General features: G+C 48.4%; 1 long non-coding RNA gene across 2 annotated transcripts; it reads left to right on the forward strand.

Annotated features, from left to right (window-relative positions):
* The first annotated feature begins 14 nt into the window (after window positions 1–14).
* LOC121824422 (uncharacterized) lies at window positions 15–11,024 on the forward strand. Of its 2 annotated transcripts, none has more exons than XR_006066316.2 (3): window positions 15–99; window positions 5,170–5,266; window positions 10,337–11,024. It is a non-coding gene; the product is annotated as an uncharacterized LOC121824422 (long non-coding RNA). The 2 variants fall into 2 exon arrangements; XR_013046514.1 differs by lacking the exon at window positions 10,337–11,024 and adding an exon at window positions 7,249–8,758.
* The last annotated feature ends 10,241 nt before the right edge of the window (window positions 11,025–21,265 follow it).

Here is a 21,265-nt window from a genome sequence, read left to right on the forward strand (position 1 = left end):
ATCAGCAGTTATGACAAACATTTGTTGAGTGTGTGCCAGGAACTGCTCCGAATGCTGCATAAACATCGTGTTCAAGTTCGTTAATTCCCTACAAGGCAGGTAGTGTTATTTTGTTTTGAGACAGGGTCTTACGCAGTCCAGGCTGGCCTTGAATTCGCTAGGTGGCTAAGCATCCTCACCCACCCATTTCCACTTCTTCGGTGCGGGGATTGTAGGTGGATCTCCATGTGAGTGATGTGCCTTCCTACTTTCACCTAAGCTCAGACCCAGGGAAATGAGACCCTCTGATTGGCTAGAATAGGTCACGTGTTCACAGGGGACCATTTCATTGACCCCAATGTGTGTGTATGATGTACGATTTATGTGGTGAGAGATGTGTGTGGTGTGTCTTGTGTATGATATACATTATGTACGTATGTTATATAGATGGTGTGTGTGATGTGCTTTGTGGATATGTGTGGTATGTGTGGGATTTGCCTACTCATCACATTCATGAGATGTGGGGTGCTTTATTTATTTTTTTCCCGGAGCTGAGGACCAAACCCAGGGCCTTGCACTTGCTAGGCAAGTACTCTACTACTGAGCTAAATCCCCAACCTATTTTTTTAAATCTTTGTGTGTTTGCATCCATATATGTGAGTGAGTGTACATACATACGTGTGTGGAGGTCAGAGGACAATCTTGGGTATCAGTCCTTCCATTCCATCTTGTTTGAAAAAGAGTCTCTTGCTGTTTTGCCTCTATGCACACCAGGCTAGCTGGACCCCGAATATTCTGTCTCTGCTTCTGGTTTACCTAGGAACACTGGGGTTACCGATGCATAATGCTAAGCCAGAGTTATGTAGGTCCAGGGGATTCAAACTCAGGTCCTCATGCTTTATCCACTGAGCCACCTCTTCTGCTCCTTTTATTTACGTGTGTGTGTGGTGGGCGGCAGTTCCCAAAGGAGAAGGGAACGTCTACTGCCTAAGCAGCCTGAAGAATGGTGGGTACACAAGGCAACAGCTGTGCTACCAGGTGAGGTCTCAGCAATTAGAGGCGAGGGTTCAGGGAATGTGTGCATGGAAAACAGGAGAGGGCAAGGAAGCCAGACAGAAAGGTCAAGGACTTATGAGCAATTGCCATGAAGACTTTGCCTAGGAAGGTAACTGTCATCTTTATTGTGGTGCAGATTCCATGATAACTCTGGACTCTGCCCTCTCAGTGCACATGTGTGCACATTTTACCATGGCCATTAGGGGTGGAAGGTGTAGAAATGCCTCCTCTCCAGAGGCCAGAGGCAGAAGCTCTGGTCCCAGAGCCAAGCCCAGCATAGGCTCACAGAACTGGCTGCAGAGTCAGCTAAAAACCTCAAAGGTCAAGAGGAGACCAGGAACCGTTTCTCCAGTCCTCCCAGGATGCTGGGTTCAACTGGACTCAGTTCTGACACTCGCTGCCCGGAAATAGTATAAACCCCAGGTTCATGATTCAGTCCCACAATGCCTGCTAATGCCAATCCCAATGAGTGGGTTCCTTGGTTACCCACAACATCTTCCTAACTTGGCCCCAAATCAGAGGTTCCCCATGAGCCTTTCTTCATGGTGAGTAATCTTCTAAAATAGCTCCCGGGGAGCCTGTTCAGCATGGGGTATGGTACCTGCCCCTAGAGCAAGGGCAGGCAGGACTCCTCTATGGACTGCCAATGGGGAAGGTGGAGGGGATGGAGTCTTAAGATAACCCCACAAATAGTCATCACATTACTGATTGGACTCACCAGAGAGAGGTCTAAGGGGAAGGGGCTGTGAAGGACCACCCTGCTAGAGATGCTCCCCCCACCATGATCTAAGGGCCAGGGAGGAATGGCGGGGAAGAGGGGAGGGGCCTTCCCAGCAGGTAGTCACTGTACCTGTGCAATAGCCTCCTGCTTGAAGGGACTCGAAGCCATGGGATGGATCTAGGGATGTCTCAGATGGATGCTTGTATTTTGGGGTCCCTCCTGGGGTCTGTTTTGCAAGGTGTAATAAGAAAGCAATTTGTCTGGGGTTCCCTGGTGCTAACAGCAGCTTGGGGCAAACCAATTCATTGCAAAGGGGAAAACCAAGCTAGTGTGTTGTTTGTTTCTCAGAGATGTGGCTGGCTCCATCTTGCCTCCTCCTGGATTACGCTAGAAACAAACGCCGAAAAACCAGAAAGCCAGCCACATTCCCAGAGTAGACAGGGCTCTGGCCTGTCAGAGAAACGGATTTGGAGGACTAGCTCCCCTGACTCCCACACCTTACTTGGTGTCTCCTGTGGTCAGTTGGGCCTCTCTACCCACTCTCAGTGGAGAAGCCTGCAAGCTCTGGGCCCAGGCTGCTCCCCGCCTGCTGCTTCTGCAGGGGCCACTTGAGGGTGTCAAGACTTCTTCCTCCCTCCCTTCTCCCTCCTCCTCTCTTTCCTTGTTCTTCATCGGGGTATAGAGTAAAGATCAAGACATCAAAAACTAAGAAATACCTTCAGAAGGAACTGGAGGGGAATTCAAAATTCCGGAGCACCTTTCAGACATTGTGCTCCCAAGTTACCCCAGACTCTACCCCCTGCTCGGCCTCTGTCTCCCTGATTAGTCAACCTCTCAGCCTCTGTGCCAATGCTCCCCAAGTCCCTCCCCCAAAAACTCAGGATTGAGCCAGGGATCTTTGGGTATGTGTGTTTAAATGATGTGCGTATATGTGCAATGTGTGTGTCACAGTGAATCTCAGGGGACAACCTCAGCTGTCAGTGTTACAGACAGCCCACCAAAGATGACCACTCAGACACAGTCTGTAGCCAATAAAAGTCTTTCTTCTAACGTTGGTGGTAGTGGTGGTGTTGGTGTTGGTGGTGCACACCTTTAATCCTTGAACTCTGGATGCAGAAGCAGGCAGATCTCTGGGTTCAAGGCTGGCCTGGTCTTCTTCAGAGTGAGTTCCAGGACAGCCAGAACTACACAGAGAAACTCTGTCTCAAAAAAAAAAAAAAACAATAACAATAACAAAAAAGAAAGTCTTTATTCCATTGAGCTGGGACTACTCTCAGATATTTGGGACCCAAGTGTACTGAGCATTTAGAACAAGGAGCTTTTAAAGGCAAAACCACATCCTGCATGTCCCTCAGCAGCTGCAAAGGGAGGTTTTGGTTTGGTTTTATTTTTTGAGACAGAGTTTCTCTGTGTAGCTTTGGAGCCTTTCCTGGATCTTACTCTATAGCCCAGGCTGGCCTTAAACTCACAGAGATCCACCTGCCTCTGCCTCTCGAGTGCTGAGATTAAAGGTGTGTGCCACCACCATCATTACCACCACCACCACCACCACGCGGCCACAGAGGGAGGATTTAAGCAAGCAGTTTAACAGAAGCTAGGATAAGCAGTTAGCTGGAAGGGAAGGTTTGCACAAGCAGGCAATTTAACAGACGCTAAGATATGTTAGTTGGGGCGTCTTGACCTCGGGTTCCTAGAATAGAGATGGGTAATTTTCCAAAGGACTCTCCATCAAGGAGGTCAAATTCTAGTTAAACCTAAAATGGCCTCAGCAAGATGCAAGATGGAGGAACCTCTGCACTGTCTTGCCTTGTCACATCAGTTCTTGCCTTCCATCTTTTTTGTTTTGTTTTTAGAGACAGGGTTTCTCTGGGTAGCCCTGGCTGTCCTGGAAATTGCTCTGTAGACCAGGCTGGCCTCGAACTCAGAGATCCCCCTGCCGCCTCAGAAGTGCTGAGATTAAAAGAACGCAGCAGCATGCCCGGCTCTCGCCTTCCATCTTGCTTGACACAGGGCCCCTTTGTTGTCTTCTACTGTGTGCGCCACACTCGCTGGCTCCCAAGCTCCTGGGGAGCCTCCTGCCTCTGCTTCTCATCCCCGTGGCAGTACTGGGATCACAGATGTTATGTGGTAAATGGTTTTACACACTGAGTCATCTCCCAGCCCCCTCTCCCTCTCTTTCTGACCCCTTGGTCCAGTGTTTCCATCTGTCCACACACCGTCTCCACCGCCAAAGACTTAAATATGGCGGAGCTCATGTCCTCATGATCTTTCTATCTCTCCCCCGCTCACATCATCTCACTTTGCAAAATGCTCCAAGTGGACTCAGTGGTGTCTGTCCTTTGCCATTTATCCTGAGAAGGAAAACAAACCATTGTTCTCTACACATTCTCTAGCACTTCTCCTCTGACAGTAAATGTGCACCTCTAGGGAGGTTCCTCCAGTTCTCCGGTCCTCCCAATAAGCTGGTCCCCTTCTGCTCCACTTGGCTACAAACTAAAGTTCCCATGGGCTCTTCTTCATAGTCAGTAATCTTCCGGATGGCTTCTGGAACCCAGGATAACCTTATTTCCTATTACTGATCTCTCACAAGAATATCTTACCCATGTTCTTATTTTGGGGTGCTGGGATAGTACTGAGAGTTGTGTGTCAATTTCCTCCCAAGCTTAAAGTGTGTTGGGACTCAGGATGTTCAAAGAGGATGTTCTGTGAGATTGAGGCCAGCCTGGTCTACAGAGCAAGTTCCAGGCTAGCTAGGACTACATAGTGAGACCCTGTCTCAAAAAAGAAAAGAAGGAAAAAAGGATAAAGAAAACAACAAAACAAAACAAAAAACAAGCAAACCAAAAGAAAAAGAAAATGTCTTAGGAGAAGGATTGTTTAAGACCTGAATGGGCTACCTAGCAAGACTCAGTCTCAAAAAACATCCAATCGGCCGGGCAGTGGTGGCACATGCCTTTAATCCCAGCACTCAGGAGGCAGAGGCAGGTGGATCTCTGTGAGTTCAAGGCCAGCCTGGGCTACAGAGTGAGTTCCAGGACAGGTTTCAAAAGTACACAGAGAAACCCTGTCTGGAGAAGACAAACAAACAAGCAAAAAATAAGCAAACAAACAAAAATCACAACCAACCAACCAAACCAACAAACAAAAAATACCAAAGTCCTGAGCTAGGAATATAGAGCTCTGTGATAGAGTATCTGTCCAGCAAGAAAGGGACCCTAGACTCTGGGTTCCATCTCCAGCACTGGAAAACAACAACTACAACACAGGTTTATATTAATTAGGTTGAAAGGGTGGGATTAGCAGCTGCAGAGCAAGTCAGGGCTGCAAGGGACCTCGTGGCCTTGTCATAGCAACGGGGCATCTGTAACCTGCCCCTTGAACTCCATCGCTGCCGTTTCTTCCTCCCCTGCCAGAGGCCTCCGTTTGCTGAGGAAACAGGGATGCAGAGAGAGGAGGAAATGGGCGCTCAGCTGTGAACAGCCCCCGAAATAGTCCTGAGTCTGAAGCAAGGTAAGAGCTTCCAAACTCAGCCTGCCAAGGATGCTCTAAATAGTTCAGGCTCATGGAAGAGAGCCACAGCCTTCCCCAGTGGGCTGGGTTCCCGAGCTCCAGTCTGTGTGTTTCCAGTGAAAGGAAATCTATTGACAAGATGCTGTGGCGGTGGCCCTCGGGTGACCCTGAAGGGACGGAGACAAGAGTCACGAAAAGTTCCACATGTGTGTCTCAAGCACCTCTGGGGGCCAATCCAGGCATTAGGGAAGGTTCATACTGGAGGAGAGGAGGAGGAGGAGACAGACAGAAGTGGGGTCCTTGGCCCTCTTTCCTGCTCAGCCCTCGGAGGACCCTCATACTGGGACAGACGCTACCTACACCCAGCAAGAACAGAGGACCTGGGCTAAGCCGGACCTCCAACCCAAAGAACTCTAAGCCACCTGCCTTTAAGCACAGGTGGTCATCCTGGGGGGTTCTTTGAATGACCATGCTGGAGTCTCGTCAGTCAGTAAATGAGGGTTTCTTTGCACTCCCCAACTCCGGCCCCTCAAGGCAGAGGCTCACAGTGCGTCAGATTAGTCACAGGAAACACAGAAGCTACTTCATCCCAGTGCCTCAAAGGCAGCAGAGAACAGCTTTCCGAGACCCACCCTTGAAGGGACCTGGCACAGCACCCAGAAGAGAGCCTCTGTGGGTGGGGCCTGGAAGGTGGTATGTAACCACATGAGTAGTCACTATTCTCCTGAGTGATGGCATCACGCTGTGGTTGCCTCTGGGATGAGATTTAGACAAATTGACTAGCACAAGTCAATACTGCCATTTACCTCTAACTGTTCAGGGGGAAGCTCCACCTCAGTCCCTGCACCCTGGCATCCATATACCCAAAAGGTCTGGAATGTTCTGGTGGAAGCCCCACCCCTCTGCTCAGACCCTGCCCCTCAGGCCCGTTAAACATGGCTCCTCCCCCAGAGATGCTCAAGATCACTCCCACAGGGTATTTAAACTGCCCCCCCCCCCGAAAACAGACAGGTATTTTTTCTGTCTCTTGTCTCCTCTCTGGGGGGCTAGAGAATCACCCAGGAATGCTTTACCCATTAAACCGGGGCTTTTTCTAATTCGGTCTGATTTGGATTGCTGCGTCGGCGGAGAGGCTTATCGGGGTGCAAAAAAACAAACCTCCCCCCCATGCCCACCCCACCTCACCCCATCCCCATCAATCAGAAAAAAGGCTTCCTATAGAAGAGCTCCCATTAAGGAGGTCAGCCAAGGGAAGTTTCCGGAAGCTGCAAGACTGGGATCTGGTCCATTTGAGGTTTAGAAGAATCATGTTATGGTGCCTGCCTAGGCTCACTGAATTCCTCCATGGCCCTTGGCACTCTAGAAGCAGAGCAAGCCGGGTCATCATCTCCCACGTTTCTGCTGGGAGGTTTGAATGCCAGCAATGTCAATGACCCTACAGTTTGGATGGAGTCAGCCCTCCACGCCCACGTTGTCCCCAGCACAGCCACTGCCTGACTGTAGGAGGCAGGGGCAAGATGAAGGGGGAGGAGACCCATGAACTGGGTGGGGCAAGGCTCTCCAGCCTTTGTTGCTTAGAGGGAGATTTAATAAGTAGCTGCCATCACATCAAGGAGAAGGGACAGTCCCTCTGCAGTCTGCTTCGTGTCTCACAGTGGGTGAAGTGCAAGGACATGACCTTGAGATCCAGGCAGACCCAGGATCTGGGGCGAATCACTTCTGCCTGCACGCAGCGGCTGCCTCGGTTTTCAGTATGAACATAGCAATTGGGAATAAGGGTGGTCACTTCACAGAGCTGTTAAAAGAACTAGGGGCTGTTAAATCGTGTGGCCAGCATAGAGCCTGACTCAGAACAGGTGAGAAATGAGAGAGAGAGAGAGAGAGAGAGAGAGAGAGAGAGAGAGAGAGAGAGAGAGAGAGGCGATTTAATTTGGTCCATTGTCTGTCTTCTCCCCCAGCTTTTTCCCAATCTGCATTTTCAGGATTGAATGCCCGGAGGAAGCAGGTCAGAGTGACTTTGAACCAGGGAGACTGGTTTTCAAAGGTCCTTTCGAGCAAAGTTGTCAGCCTTTGACCTTTGGCGTTCCTAAAGAAAGATCTAGAAATGCTTCTGTTGACCATGGACAGAACAATCTCGCAGGGGACTTGGACCATCTGTACTTCTGGGGAAAGTCAGAAAAGACAGTCCCCGTCAGTGGATGGTCTGGGACATCAGCCTTTGAGTCCAGGCACCCAGGTGGCCTCTGGTCTGCATCAGGGGTGAGTTGCAGCCAGCTCCACGCCCAGTGAGAGAATTAGGGGACTCACGTTCTCTTTCTCAGTGACAGTTGGCCACAGACATGTGGCCAGAAAGCACGCCTCACCTCAGTCAAAGAGCACAAACCCTGTCTTTCTTCCCCAAGTAATGTGGAAGGGAAGGAGTCCCTGCCAGGTGCAGAAGAAAGAAGAAAGCCTGCTCTTGGCAGCAGGGGAATCAGGTTGCCACAGCAACAAGCCTCTTCCCAAGTCCACTCATTATATGGCTTTTGAATTAGACTTCCTCTGTGTATATACACCAGCGGCTTTGATTCCCCCACTCCACCCCCCAACCCCCGGCTTGCCACCAAACTTGCCTCCCAGGCTTCTCCCCAGGAAAGCACCACTGAAGGCAGCCGCTGACTGCTCCTTCAAGGTCAGGTCCTGCTTGTCCCTGGGATGCATAATATTTACTTGTTGGCTTACCCTAGGAAGAACCAAGCCCAAAGGGTACCCAGGCTAAAAGTCTGCAGTGGGGGGAGAGGCAGTGAGGAGGACTTGTTTGAACAGCGATTTGGCCAGATGTAAATGCAGACCCTTTGAACGCAACCCTCTGGGACATCCCCCCCTCCCCCCAGAAATAGAGTTTCTCTGCATAGACCTGGAACTCACTCGTACGTCAGGCTGACCTCGAACTCACACAGATCTGCCTGCCTCTGCCTCCCGAAGGCTGGGATTAGTGGTGTGTACCTCCACCGCCAGGTGAACCCTCTGGGAATTTAATCTTGGAACTGCAGCAGGATGTAGAAGATCGAGAAGCTTGAAACAGCCTTCATGTGACTGATAGGAGCCAAGTTAGCTATCAGCCTGGAGCTTCTCAACCTTCCTAATGCTGCAACCTTTATATAGTCCCCTCCTGTTGTGGTGACACCCAGCCATAAAATTATTTCCATTGCTCCTTCATAACTGTAATTTTACTATGGTTACTAATCGTAATGTAAATATCTGTGTTTTACGATGGTCTCAGGTGACCCCTGTGAAAGGGTCATTCAGCCGCCCCCAAAGGGGTCGTGACCCACAGGTTGCGATCCACTGGCTTTGACACTGCAGAATACTACACAGCTGAGGAATAGTAGGCTAGAACTGCAAATATGGAGGTGATTAATGGTTACAGAGTTTTACATCTGAAAGATGAAAAAAATCTGGAAATAGTGGGTTACCAGGGGGAAAATAAAAAGAGGACATAAAGGTGGGAAAAGGGACCTATTGTATGGTGTTGGGGGCCAGGGAGAGTGGAAGGGAGAAGTTGGGGATGGATAGGCTCAAGATACATTATATAGCTGGGTGGTGGTGGTGGTGGTGGTGGTGGTGGTGGTGCACACCTTTAATCCCAGCACTTGGGAGGCAGAGGCAGGTGGATCTCTGTGAGTTCAAGTCCAGCCTGGTCTACAGAGTGAGTTCTAGAACAGCCAGGGCAACACAGGGAAACCCTGTCTCAAAAGCCCCATGCACACACATACATGCAATTAAAAATAATAAAAATGAATCTTTAAAACAGAATCAATATCCATTATTTTTATAACTTCAGTAAGCTTATAAGGACAGAGAGATGCAATTAATAAGCCTGGTCTGATAAGCTTTACCAGTTTAAAAGGTACTGAGTGCTGGCAAGAGGTGCCGTGGATATATAGCCGAGGGAGGCAGAGTCCTCGCGCTTAAGGCACCTCTACTCTCCTGGACAGAGAGTCACAAGGGGAGTGAGCGTAACTACAGCAGAGGCCGAAGCCTGGAAGGGCAGGCGCAGGAAGGACAGGACCGGAGAATGTTGTGGTAAAGGCTTGTTTTCTGCACACACGCTGCACGCACTGGGTCACCTCTTCTCACGCCTCTGAGGAGGCTTGCTTGCATGAGAACAGAAAGATGGAAAGGAAATAGCCACAGGAAGAGAGAGAGGACAGGGCACCCCAGGCTTAGGAGCAGTGACCCAGAGCCAAGAGACAGTTTGACTCGTGCCTAGGAGAGCAGGCCGTTTTGGTGAGGGAAGTGCAGAGCAGGAGGGTGGGTGGCAGGGAAGTGGTGCAATGGGAGGGCACCCCCACTGGGCTCCAAGCGGGGAATGCCATGATCAGATCATCTGACTGCTGCGGGAGGGGTGGGCGACACAGGGGGAGAGCAGAGGCGGAGAGACAGGATCATGGTGTCTTTGTTAGCTTCCTGCCGAATGATATCAATGACGGTTTGGTTTTTAGATGAGGTTAGAAAATGACTGGTAATTACCGAAAGAAGTGAGAAGACTGTGCTTTTACATAAGCCTCCCGTACACACAAAACAAACACTTGTTACCTTAGTGGGGATGGGAGGAAAGTTACAGCCAACTGTTTTCAAACTTTAAGGACGCCGGTTGTGGTGGTGGCGGCGGCGGCGGCGGCGGCGGCGGCGGCGGCGGCGGCGGCGGCGGCGGCGGCGGCGCACGCCTTTAATCTCAGCACTTGGGAGGCAGAGGCAGGTGGATCTCTGTGGGTTTGAGGCCAGCCTGGTCTACAAAGAGAGCACCAGGACAACCAGGACTACCCAGAGAAACCTTACCTCAAAAAACAAAACAAAAATTGAATACCTTTACAGCATGCATGTGATGCTTTGACACAGGTGCATGGACAAAGAGTCTCACGGGGTTGTCAAGAAGGGAAAGTGGGGGAGGGCGGGGCTAGTATAGAATCAGCCTTCCTAGAGCTCAACTCCCAGGTCAAGCCAGAATCCATGGCTCATAGGCCAGTGACAGCGATTTACCTTTGGCGTATGTCTCTGGCATCAGGCACGACTTGGGACTCTTTGCAGACGTGTCAAAAACTCCAGGGTCCAGATTCTGGGACTGAGTTACTTGGGTTCGATTCCAATGCTGTCAATCACCAGCTGCGCACAAGAGCATCTTCCTTTCGGTCTCTGAGCCTCAATTTCCTCCTCTGAAAACACAGACATTAACGGGTAAGGTGGTGTGAAGATTCCTTTGTATGTTATTGAATGTTGGCACACACACCATGACTCAACACATACATCACTACTGCCTGTCAGGCATCTAGTGTGATGACTGGCAAACACATGTATCACTATTTAATCCTTCAAGGGTTCTGTGGGCCCAGGAACATGAATGCCTGTTCTGTAGGCTTGGAAATGTCTTAGCTCTTAAAAAGAACCCTACACCCTGCACCCACCCTCCCCTAGAGTTCTCCACGCCAAAGGAGAAGCCCCAGGGAAGAAGTGCTCAGGATCTTCCAACACTCCCCAAGCTAACGCCCAGATGCCCCTTGTCCACCCCAGATATCGCAAAAACAGAGCCATGCCTGCCTCCCTAGGCTTGAAACACCCACCCTGCAGGAACTGGCAGCCAGCCGGGTCAGGTTTAAGTGTCTTTGGTCCCCAGACTGCAGCTTGTCCAGCTGTTCACTCACTTGGCACCTCGAAGGCAGATGAACCACAAATCTGGAATTCAGCCTGTAGGGACCACATCACAACAAAGCTCCCCCCCCCCCCCACTGCCTTGTGCACAGCGGCCTCCGTGAGATGAGAAAACTAGCTCTCTCCATCCATCTTCATCCTGCCGGTTGGATGCAAATTGCTTTCTCCCACTGGGGGCAAAGAATGTCAGTGGGTGGGATGGAATGACTGGCGGGGGTGTGTGTGTGTGGCTGACTGTGGGAGTAGGGTTGGTGACAGGACACCCCAGGAACTCTTTCCTCCTCCGGGCTCTGTCTCTAGCTCTGCCCCCATGCTCCTATGAGCACCTGCACGTTCTTCCCCTTCATCCAGCTCTTGGCATCCCAGCTCTAGGTTTTACAGACTGTGGAATTCCAGGTCAGTGTTTCTTTTCACTTTGGGTGGGGCAGGAAGCACCATGGTGGACCAGAAGTAACCAGAAACAGGCTCCTAGGCCACTGGGCAGGCTGCACTGGATACCAAGGGATCCTGCAAAAGACTGATGGGAGAGAGAGGTGGGTACTTCACTTCACTCTGGGCAGAAGAGAGGTCAAGTTCACCTTTATGGGTATTGCTACTAATTCATGTTCTGCTTATGTATAGGGGTGGTGGTGGTAGGGGTAAGTGGGGACATTTTCATGCATGTATATGTTTATACCTGCTTCATTATGCAAAGTGATTTGGACAGCTTGAAAAAAAATATGCAATATCAAGGAATGAAATAGATATCTTTGGAAACTAAAAAGAAATTCAGAGGAAAGAAATAATGAAAGTGCATAAATGTGCAGTAAGTTGTCCTACACTGTTGTTAATGTGACCCATAAACTTGGCTTTGAAAACCCCAGCAGTCCAAGGCAAAGAGTGAGCAATCTAAAACAGGAAATGCAGAATCCATAAAAGGGAAAAACTGGAACTTCACAGGAGAAGCAATACCCTGCCTCCATACTGAAATCTGGGGAGGAATTCGTACATGGGTCCATCCAAAGATAAACAGCCATTTCTCGTTAGATTTCTTAGGCCGGGTTGTGTTACCAAAATGTCACTCAAGATCCTAATATTCGTTGTTTATAATATGAGAAATTGGAAACAGTCTAGATGTCCCTCAAACACATTATTGTATAAATGCCTGATGGAGTATTACGCAGCTATTAAGAGAGAACAATTTTGGTTAGTTCTGTGAAACAGTTTCCAAGATGTGCTAGGAAATAGAGGAAGCAGGAGGCAGGAGAACGTCTCTCACAGGGCAGTGTTTGTGAAGATGAAATAAAAATCATATGTACTTCTAAATGCAGGGTGGGTCCTTAGTCCTTCCTAGAGGAAATTGTAAGAAACCGCAACTGGATGTAAACTGTTTTCCGGGAACAAACTTTTCACTAGACAGCTGTTTGGACCTTCTGAAAATTGCAGTATGGAAATACGTTACACATTTAAAATGAATCATTAAAAAAGTGTGAAAGTGAGGGCCAGCAAGATGGTTCAGTAGGGAAAGGTACTTGCCACCAAGCAAGACGACTTGAGTTCAATCCCCAGGACCCGTGTAGTAGAAAGAACCAACGTCCTCAAGTTGTCCTCTGGTGGCCACACCTGTGCTAAGGCATCCACCCTGACTTAAATAAATAATTGAAATTTAATTTTTTAACTATGAAAAAACTTTTAAACATGAAAGCAAAATTATCTAACTTGTAAGGCTTTAGCTAGACACTGCCTTACGGCCAAAGTTAAAGTCACATAGATTACTACAGAGACTAGGAGACGTCATCCTCCACAGCGTCCCTACGACATCCATCTCTGGACTGGTCTCTGCTGGACAGATCTACGTCACTAATTGAGAGACATTGCTTTCTTCCTCACGTGAAAATTTCCAACACCTTTACATACGCACACATGCTGTTAGAACCAACAAATTCAGCAAAGTTGCAGGACACAAAATCAATACAAAATTTGGGATCGGAGAGACGGCTCAGTGGTTAAGAGCACTTACTGCTCTTGCAGAGGTCCTGGGTTTGATTCCCAGAACCCACATGGTGGCCTAGGACCATGGTGTGTTGGTTTGAATAAGAATGACCCACATAGGCTCATGTATTTGAATACTTAGTCACCAAGGAGCAGCACTATTAGAAAGGATTAGAAGGATCAATAGATGTGATCTTGTTGGAGGAAGTGTGTCACTGTGGTCGAGGTTTTAAAAGCCCATGCCAAGCCCAAAGTCAGTCTCTCTCTGTCTCTCTGTCTCTGTCTCTGTCTCTCTGTCTCTGTCTCTCTCTCTCTCTCTCTCAGAGTTCATTTCTCAGCTACTTTTTCAGTGTCTCCCTGTATGCCGCCATGCTTCCTGCCGTGATAACTGCTGTGGGATGGTCTGTATGTCAAATTACTCTGATTGGTCAATAAATAAAACACTGATTGGCCAGTGGCCAGGCAGGAAGTATAGGCGGGACTAACAGAGAGTAGAATTGAGAGAACAAGAAGGTGGGAGGAGTCACTGCCAGCCACCGCCAGGACAAGCAGCATATGAAGATGCCAGTAAGCCACTAGCCACGTGGCAAGGTATAGATTTATAGAAATGGATTAATTTAAGCTATAAGAACAGTAAGCAAGAAGCCTGCCATGGTCATACAGTTTGTAAGCAATATAAGTCTCTGTGTTTACTTGGTTGGGTCTCAGCGGCTGTGGGACTGGCGGGTGACAGAGACTTGTCCTGACTGTGGGCAAGGCAGGAAAACTCTAGCTACAGATAACAATGGACTAACCCTCTGAAACTATAACCAAGTCCCCATTAAATGCTTTTTCTTATGATAACTGCCTTGGTCACGGTATCTCTTCACAGCAACAGAGCAGTGACTAAGATACATGGGTAACTCCAGTTCCAGGGGATTCAGTGCGGACAAAATACAAACAAAAGGAAAACCAGTGTTTGTTCAGACCAGAAAACTTAACGCTGTCACAAAATTGCTCTAGTTTGGATCTTGACTATCCCCAAAGGCCCTGCTGTCAGTGGCTTGATGCTCTTGGGGAGTTGTGGGGCTTTTAAAAACATTTATTTTTATTTATCTGTGTGCCTGTTTGCTTGTGTATGTACCACAGCACATTGCTGTGGCAACAGCCTGAGGTGGGGAAGGCTGTTCCCCTCATGGTGACCAAGAGCCAAGGGGAACAGTAGCAGACGGGCTGGGGCAAGGTCTAGGATTGTTTCCTTAATTTCCTTTTCAGATTTTTCATTGTTTAGTATATGGAAACAAAACTGACTTAACTATGTTTAGATTTGTTTTTTATGTGTATAGTGTTTTGCCTGCATGTATATATATGTGTGTCCCTGGTGCCTCCAAGGGCTAGAAGAGGACATCCAGATCTCTCAGAACTGGAATTACAGACAACTGTGAGCTGATACGTGGATGCTGAGAACCAAACCTGAGTTCTCTGCTTGAGCAGCCAGTGCTCTTAACTGTTGAACCATGGGACTTGGGATGGACGGGACCTAGTAGAAGAAAGTTAATCATCGGAGGTGTGCCTTTAGAGAGGATACTGGGCCCAGGCTTCCTGCTTCTCTGTCTGTTTTCTGGCTGCCCTAAGCTGAGCAGCTTTGCACCACCATTCAGTGTCTGCTGTGATGCTCTGCTTGACTTCAGGCACAAAGGAGACAAATGATGATAGGCTGAAACCTCTGAAACTGTGAGCTGAGATAAACCTTTCCCATTTACAGATTATTATCATCAGGTATTTTGTCACAGTGATGGAAAGCTAACACAGACATCAGTGTTATCCAAAGTAGTCTAGGGTTTTAACTGCAATCCCCATTAAAACCCTAATGACTGTTTTTTGTTTGTTTGTTTGTTTGTTTTGTTTTTTTGAAAAGTATTGGGGGAGGGGAATCAGCTCTAGGGGCTGGAGAGATGGCAGAGGTTAAGAGCACCGACTGCTCTTCCAGAGGTCCTGAGTTCAGTTCCCAGCAACCACATGGTGGCTCACAACCATCTAGAATGAGACCAGTTGCCCTCTTCTGGCATCCAAGCATACATGCAGACAGAACACTGTATACACAATAAATAAATAAATCTATTTTTTAAAAAATCAGCTCTAAAATTCTCAGGATCTCAAGGAAACCTAAATAACCTTTGCCCCAGGTGAGGGGGTAGAAAGAACAAAATTGGAGGATTCATTCCTGATTTCAAAACTTTCTGGCACAAAGCTACCATAGTCAATATGGCATGCCCCTAAGCACATGTTGTATATATCAGTGGAACAGAATGCAGAGACCAGAAAGCAGCTCTCGTACACGTAACAGGGTTTTGCCGTGGTAAGAAGGAGTCTCTTTATCTAAATGATACACCATCTATATGCCCAACAAACAAACAGAAAGCCAAGGCGGAACGTTTCCTTCACACCACTCACAAAAATTAACTTAACAAGCAAACAGCAACAACAGCCACAGAATGGATCAAAGAGCTAAATGCAGGAACTAAAACCTTAGAACTCTTAGAAGAAAACATAGGGGAAAATCTTCTTAGTTTAGTAATGGAAACAACAGGGTCAGCAAGATGGCTCCAGCAAGCAAAGGTGCTTGTGGCTAAGCCTTATGATCTGAGTTTAATTCCTGGGCTCTACAAGGTGGAAGGAAGAACTGACTCCCGAAAACTGCCCTTTGACCTTTACGTGGTACATGATAGCGTGTGTAGCCACACGCATACCACACACTAAATAAATCAGTAAAAATTTTAAAACTGAAAAAAAAATGGGGGGGGGGACTAGAGAAATGACTGGGAGTTAAAAGCATTTGACTTCTCTTTCAGAGGACCCAAGTTTGGTTCCCAGCATCCACGTGATGGCTCACAACCATCTGTAACTCTAGTTCCAGGGGATCTAACACCCTCCTTTGGCCTCTGTGTGCACAGCACATGTATGGTGTACACCTACCTGCCGGCACAACACCCTTACACATAAAAATAAATCTTAAAAAAAAAAAAATTGGGCTACATCAAAATTAGAAATGTTTGCGCATCAAAGAAAGTGGTCGGAGGGAAAGACCAACCGAGAGAATGGGAGGGTGTGTTTGCAAATTGTCTACCTGATGAGGAGCTAACGATCAGACGACCAGACTCCTGAAAACCAAGGAGAAGAACCATCCAGTTATGAAATGAGCAAGGGAATTGCCCCAAAGAAAACACGCAAGTAGGCAACACACTCAAGAGGAGACATTTTACATCAGCAATCTAGAGCACCACAATGAGGTTCCCACCTCACACCCACTGAAATTGCTATTATAAAAAGGACAGAAAAAGTGTAGAGGAGGCTGTGAAGTTGGGACTCTTGGGCGCTGCTTGTGGGAATGCAGAGATGGCACCCCTGCCGTGGGAAACTGCCTGATGAGTCCCCAAAAACTAAAAATAGAGTCACCACGGGATCTAGCAGTTTCGTTTCTGAAAACAGGGACTTGAATGTTCTCGTATCCCTGCTCATAGTAGCATTATTCTTAAGTATCCAAAGATGAATGCAATATGAATGTCCATCACCGGATATAGTTGGGGCCAGGGAGATATGAGAGGGTTCAGTGGATAATGGTGCCTGCTGCCAAGCTTGATGATGTGAGTTCAATCCCCAGGACCCATGTGGTGAAAAGTGAGAACTGACTCCCTTAACTTGTTCTCTGAATTCCACATACATGCCATACCATGTGTATACTCCCTCCAATAAATGAAAAAATAAATAAACGTAAATTTAAAGAAATATATAAGTAAACACAATGCAGGTTATAGTTTGGGTCCTGAATACCTGTGGGGTTGCAGACACTGAGGATTGGTTCCCAGGATTGTGCTATTAGGAGGCTGGGAAATCATTGGGAGGGAAATCATTAGATCCTAGTGATTTAATGCTTAGATCATTCAGAGGTATTCCTGAGGGGAACTCTGAGGCCCCGGTCTCTTCCTCCTTTGTCCCCTGGCCTGAGCAGGGAGCAGTTTTGTTCTGCCTTGTACTCCACCATGACAGATGAACGACAGGCCCAAAACAATGGAGCAAACTGATCATGGACTGAAATCTGCAAATCCTTGATACAAAAACGAAACCGTTCTCTTTATAATGTTAAAACCCACAGATTCAAGGAGAAAGACCACCCACCAAAATCATCACGGCCAAGTTAATTAAACCAAGCAATCAATCAAAGCAAGCTTTTAAAAATTCCTTACATGGGCTACCTCCTTCGAAGGTGGGGATCAAGTGGTCAGCCTTGGACATGGGTAAGACAAGGGCTTTTATAGTCCCAGGGTAGGGGGGTCCTCAATGCGGGGGGGGGGGGGGGGCTTGGCAGACCAATAGGCAGGGCTACAGGAGCAGAACACACCAACCCCCTGAAACAGACATGCTTGCAAGGCGGTCATAACAAGGTAGTCATAACAACGTGGTCATAATAACGTTTTAAAACAAAGGCATGGTTGCAAAGCAGTCATAACAAGATAGTTATAACAACAGGTGGTCATAACAACGTGGTCATGGTTGCCATTTCCTGGAACAGGCAGTACAGAGCCATTTATAGTTAAGGTCACAGGTGGGGCACAACTGATTCCTTGAGAAACAGGTTTAATCATAAACAGGAATGAGCCTAGTTTGTCTTCACTATAAGATGGCTTTCAAGCCTAAGATGGAGGCAGGCTGGTTCATCAATAAGTTTAATTAGCTCAGGTATTTTGTAACACTGGTGGAACATTAATGTGGTGTGCTAGTATATTCAATGCCATTCAGCTTTTAAAAGGGGTTGGCATTTTGATACAAGCTGCAACATAGATGAAGTTACACAAGTTCAGGACTGTGCTGGGCAATGGTGGCACACGCCTTTAATCCCAGCACTCAGAGGCAGAGCCAGGCGTATCTCTGTGAGTTCGAGGCCAGCCTGGTCTACAGAGCGAGATCTAGGAGATCACAGAGAAACCCTGTCTCAAAAAACCAAAAAAAAAAAAAAAAAAACAACCAAAACCAAAAAACGAAAAAACAAGTTCAGGACTTTGTGCTTAAGTCAAACAAGCCAGTCTCAGAAAGCAAGGTGGCGCCCATCTAAAATCCCAGTACTCAGGAGAAGAAGGCAGGAAGATCAGAAGGACAGAGTCATCCTCATAACTCTGTGTAGCTGTTTCAAGCCAGCCTGGGGTATGTGGTACTTTGTCTCAAAAAAAAAAAAAAAAAAAAACCAAAAGTGCTAGCAAGAGGGAAAGGTACTTGCCACCAAGCCTGACAATCCGAGTTTGATCCCCAGAACTGAAGGTGAGAACTGACTCCCTCAAAATGTTTTCTAGCCTCCAAGTGCAAGCATCCCACACCACAGATGCATTCACACATACAATACTCAGCACAAACATGCATCACACACACACCACACTTCATGTTACACACACATCACAAAGACACAAATATTGCGATCATACTCTGCACCTCTCCACCTACTTCATCTCCACTCCACTACATATACCCTTCCCATACAACTGCACGCCACACATACCAGAAGCATAGCAATCCCCCCATCCACACGCACCGTGCCCCAGCACACACACACACACACACACACACACACACACACACACACACACACGTCGATCCCTCGGACAGTGGGCTCGTTCAGACCCAGCCTGACATGAAGACTGAATGCAGGTCGACTCCCGAGTGCGTGAAACGTAAATGAAAAGTTGCTGCTTTTCTATGTGGACACCCCTTCTTCCCACCGCCCCAGCTCAGTAACGCATGTGAAGTGAGTCGGTCGTAGACCATGCGATTCCCAGGACTCCAGGGAAGCCTGAGTCTCTCCTCCCACCCATCAGATTTGCTGCTTCCTGCCCTGTTCTGCAAATTCTACAGGGAGCTTCATCTTACAGTTTAATACCCTGAGAGAGGCACAAGAGAAAACCCACAGAGGGAGAGTGACTCCAGGCTTCAGTTAGCACGAGGCGGCAGTGAGTGAGAGCGGAGAGCCAGGCCTGGGCTGGCTTCCAGCAGTGATGGGAGAAGAATGCACTGCCGGGTGAGGTGTGATCAGAAAGGCAGTCAGCCAGTGGTACCCAGGGGCTGGGGTGGGGACCATGCCAGTCTCTTAGGAGTTGAATCTGGCCCTCCATCCTTTCTATTCACTGCCAGCAGGATGACAGCAGACCCTGGCCCCGCTAGCCAGATCGTGGTGGGTAGCAGATAAAATGGATGAGGCGCCTCGAATAAGCAGGAACAAAGGGTCCCAGCCCTGTGCTGGTGACTGGAGAGTGGCTGGGGAACAACAGAGCGACTCTGTGCAGTCCCCAAAGCCATCTCTCCAGGGCAAAGTCCTGTGATGGCTCATCCTCTCACTGAACCCCGCCCCCATGGCTCCAGCTCCCCCAAAGACCCAAGTGTCAAATGCTCGTTTCCGTTTCCCCGGAGTGGCCCTATGGAGAGACTGTGGACCTTTTAGAGGTGGGACCTAGTGGGTGGGGGTGAGTGGGTGGGGTGTGGGGTTGGGAGGGAGGGAGCGAGGGAGGGCGAGTATGGGGGCAGATCCTAAATCATTTGGTTAGCTCTTTAAGGGGTAAATGCAACTCCAGCCTCTTAGCCATCTCTCTCCCTCCCCCGCTCCTCTCTCCCTCCCTCCTCCTTCTCTCTCTCCCCCTCTCTCTTCCCCAGTTATAAGCTGCTACCATGATGCTCTGCTTTGCCACAATCACAGCAACAGAACCAGCCAGGCATTGGCTGGACCCTCCAAAGCCTTGAGCCAGGACAGACAGCCGTTCTCCGTGAGAGGATGACCTCAGCTGTTTGTCACGGTGACATGAAGCTGGCTGTCTCAGCTCTTTGTCTCTTCGCCGTGACAAAAGCAACGTAAGGCGGCTCGTGGTTTAGGGGAACAGTCCATTGTGGGAGAGGAGGTGTGAGGGCAGGAGCTTGAGGCCGCTGTCGCCTGACACCCACAGTCAGGACAGAGGGAGGCATACGCAGGCAGCCAGTGCACGGCTCTCAGTCTCTCCTTTCTATAGAGTCCAGGATCCCCATCCTAGTGCCACCCACAATTAAGATGGGTCTTCCCACCCCAATTAACCCAGTCTAGGTAATCTCTCACAGGCAGGGCCAGAGGCTTGTATCCCAGGATTCTAGATCCTGTCAGGTTGACAGTACCAGCCACACTAACACCACCACCACATCCTTTAAAGCTGACAGTGGACTCCCAACTCCCCTTAGGCCCTCATGACTTAAGAAAGCCTGTATCCACGAATTGAATAACTCTTTGTGATGTGTATTTTAAAAATCAGATGTGGGGGCTGGAGAGATGGCTCAGTGGTTAAGAGCACTGGCTGCTCTTCCAGAGGTCCTGAGTCCAGCTCCCAGCAACCACAGGGTAGCTCACAACCAACTGTAATGAGATCTGGCGCCCTCTTCTGGCCTGCAGGGACACATGCAGACAGGACACTGTATACAAGATAAATAAACAAATCTTAAAAAAGAAAAAAAAAAATCAGATGTGGAGATGCATGCCTTTAATCCCAGAACTTGGGAAGGAGAGGCAGGTGGTTTCTTTGAGTTCTAGTCCATCCTGGTCTACATACTGAGTTCCAGGCTGGTTGGTGCTACAGAATGAGATCCTGTTTCAAAAAAAATGTATTTTAACCCTTAAATTCCATCAAAGTAATGAGGTCTGAAGAAGTTCAAGGCTAAGCTTTGTTCTTAGAGCATTGATGGAAAATTCTGGAATTCTGCAAATATCTGCTCTGTCGCCTCTACATCCTGTATTCCTTTAGCGGTCCTGCTGTGGTTGGGTATGGCTTGAGTATGTACATGTGGATTCCTTCATACACGGTGCACATGGAGGCCCAAGGTTGATGCTGGAAGTCATCCTTAATCAGTCCTCCACCTTATTCTTTGAGGGAGAGTCAGTCAAATCCAGAGCTCACCAATATGGCTAATTGGGGACTCCCCCATGTCGCCCTCAGGCTGGAATTACAGACAGGCTGCCGTGCCCGGCCAGAATTTACATAGGTTTCTGAGGATCCAAATCCCAACCCTCACACTGATGTGGCCCCCATTTTAACCACTGAGCAATCTCCCCAGCACTCGGTGTATATTTCAAAGAGGGACAATGACGTGGAAAGAAAGTAGACTGTCACAGAGGAAAAGAAATTTGTCCCCCATAGCAATAAAGAAGAGAGCTGGAATATGGTCTAGCAAATCCCTTCTTTCTGCACTTACCTGCCCCCTCCGACATCACTTCATAAATAGACTTGAGGGACGGCTAATACTCTGAGAGCCCTGAGGACTGTGGTGACTTCAGTGGCATGGTCAGCATAGAGGCTGCAGGTG

Source organism: Peromyscus maniculatus, chromosome 20 (assembly GCF_049852395.1).
Source record: "Peromyscus maniculatus bairdii isolate BWxNUB_F1_BW_parent chromosome 20, HU_Pman_BW_mat_3.1, whole genome shotgun sequence".
In the NCBI taxonomy this organism is placed as follows: Eukaryota; Metazoa; Chordata; class Mammalia; order Rodentia; family Cricetidae; genus Peromyscus; species Peromyscus maniculatus.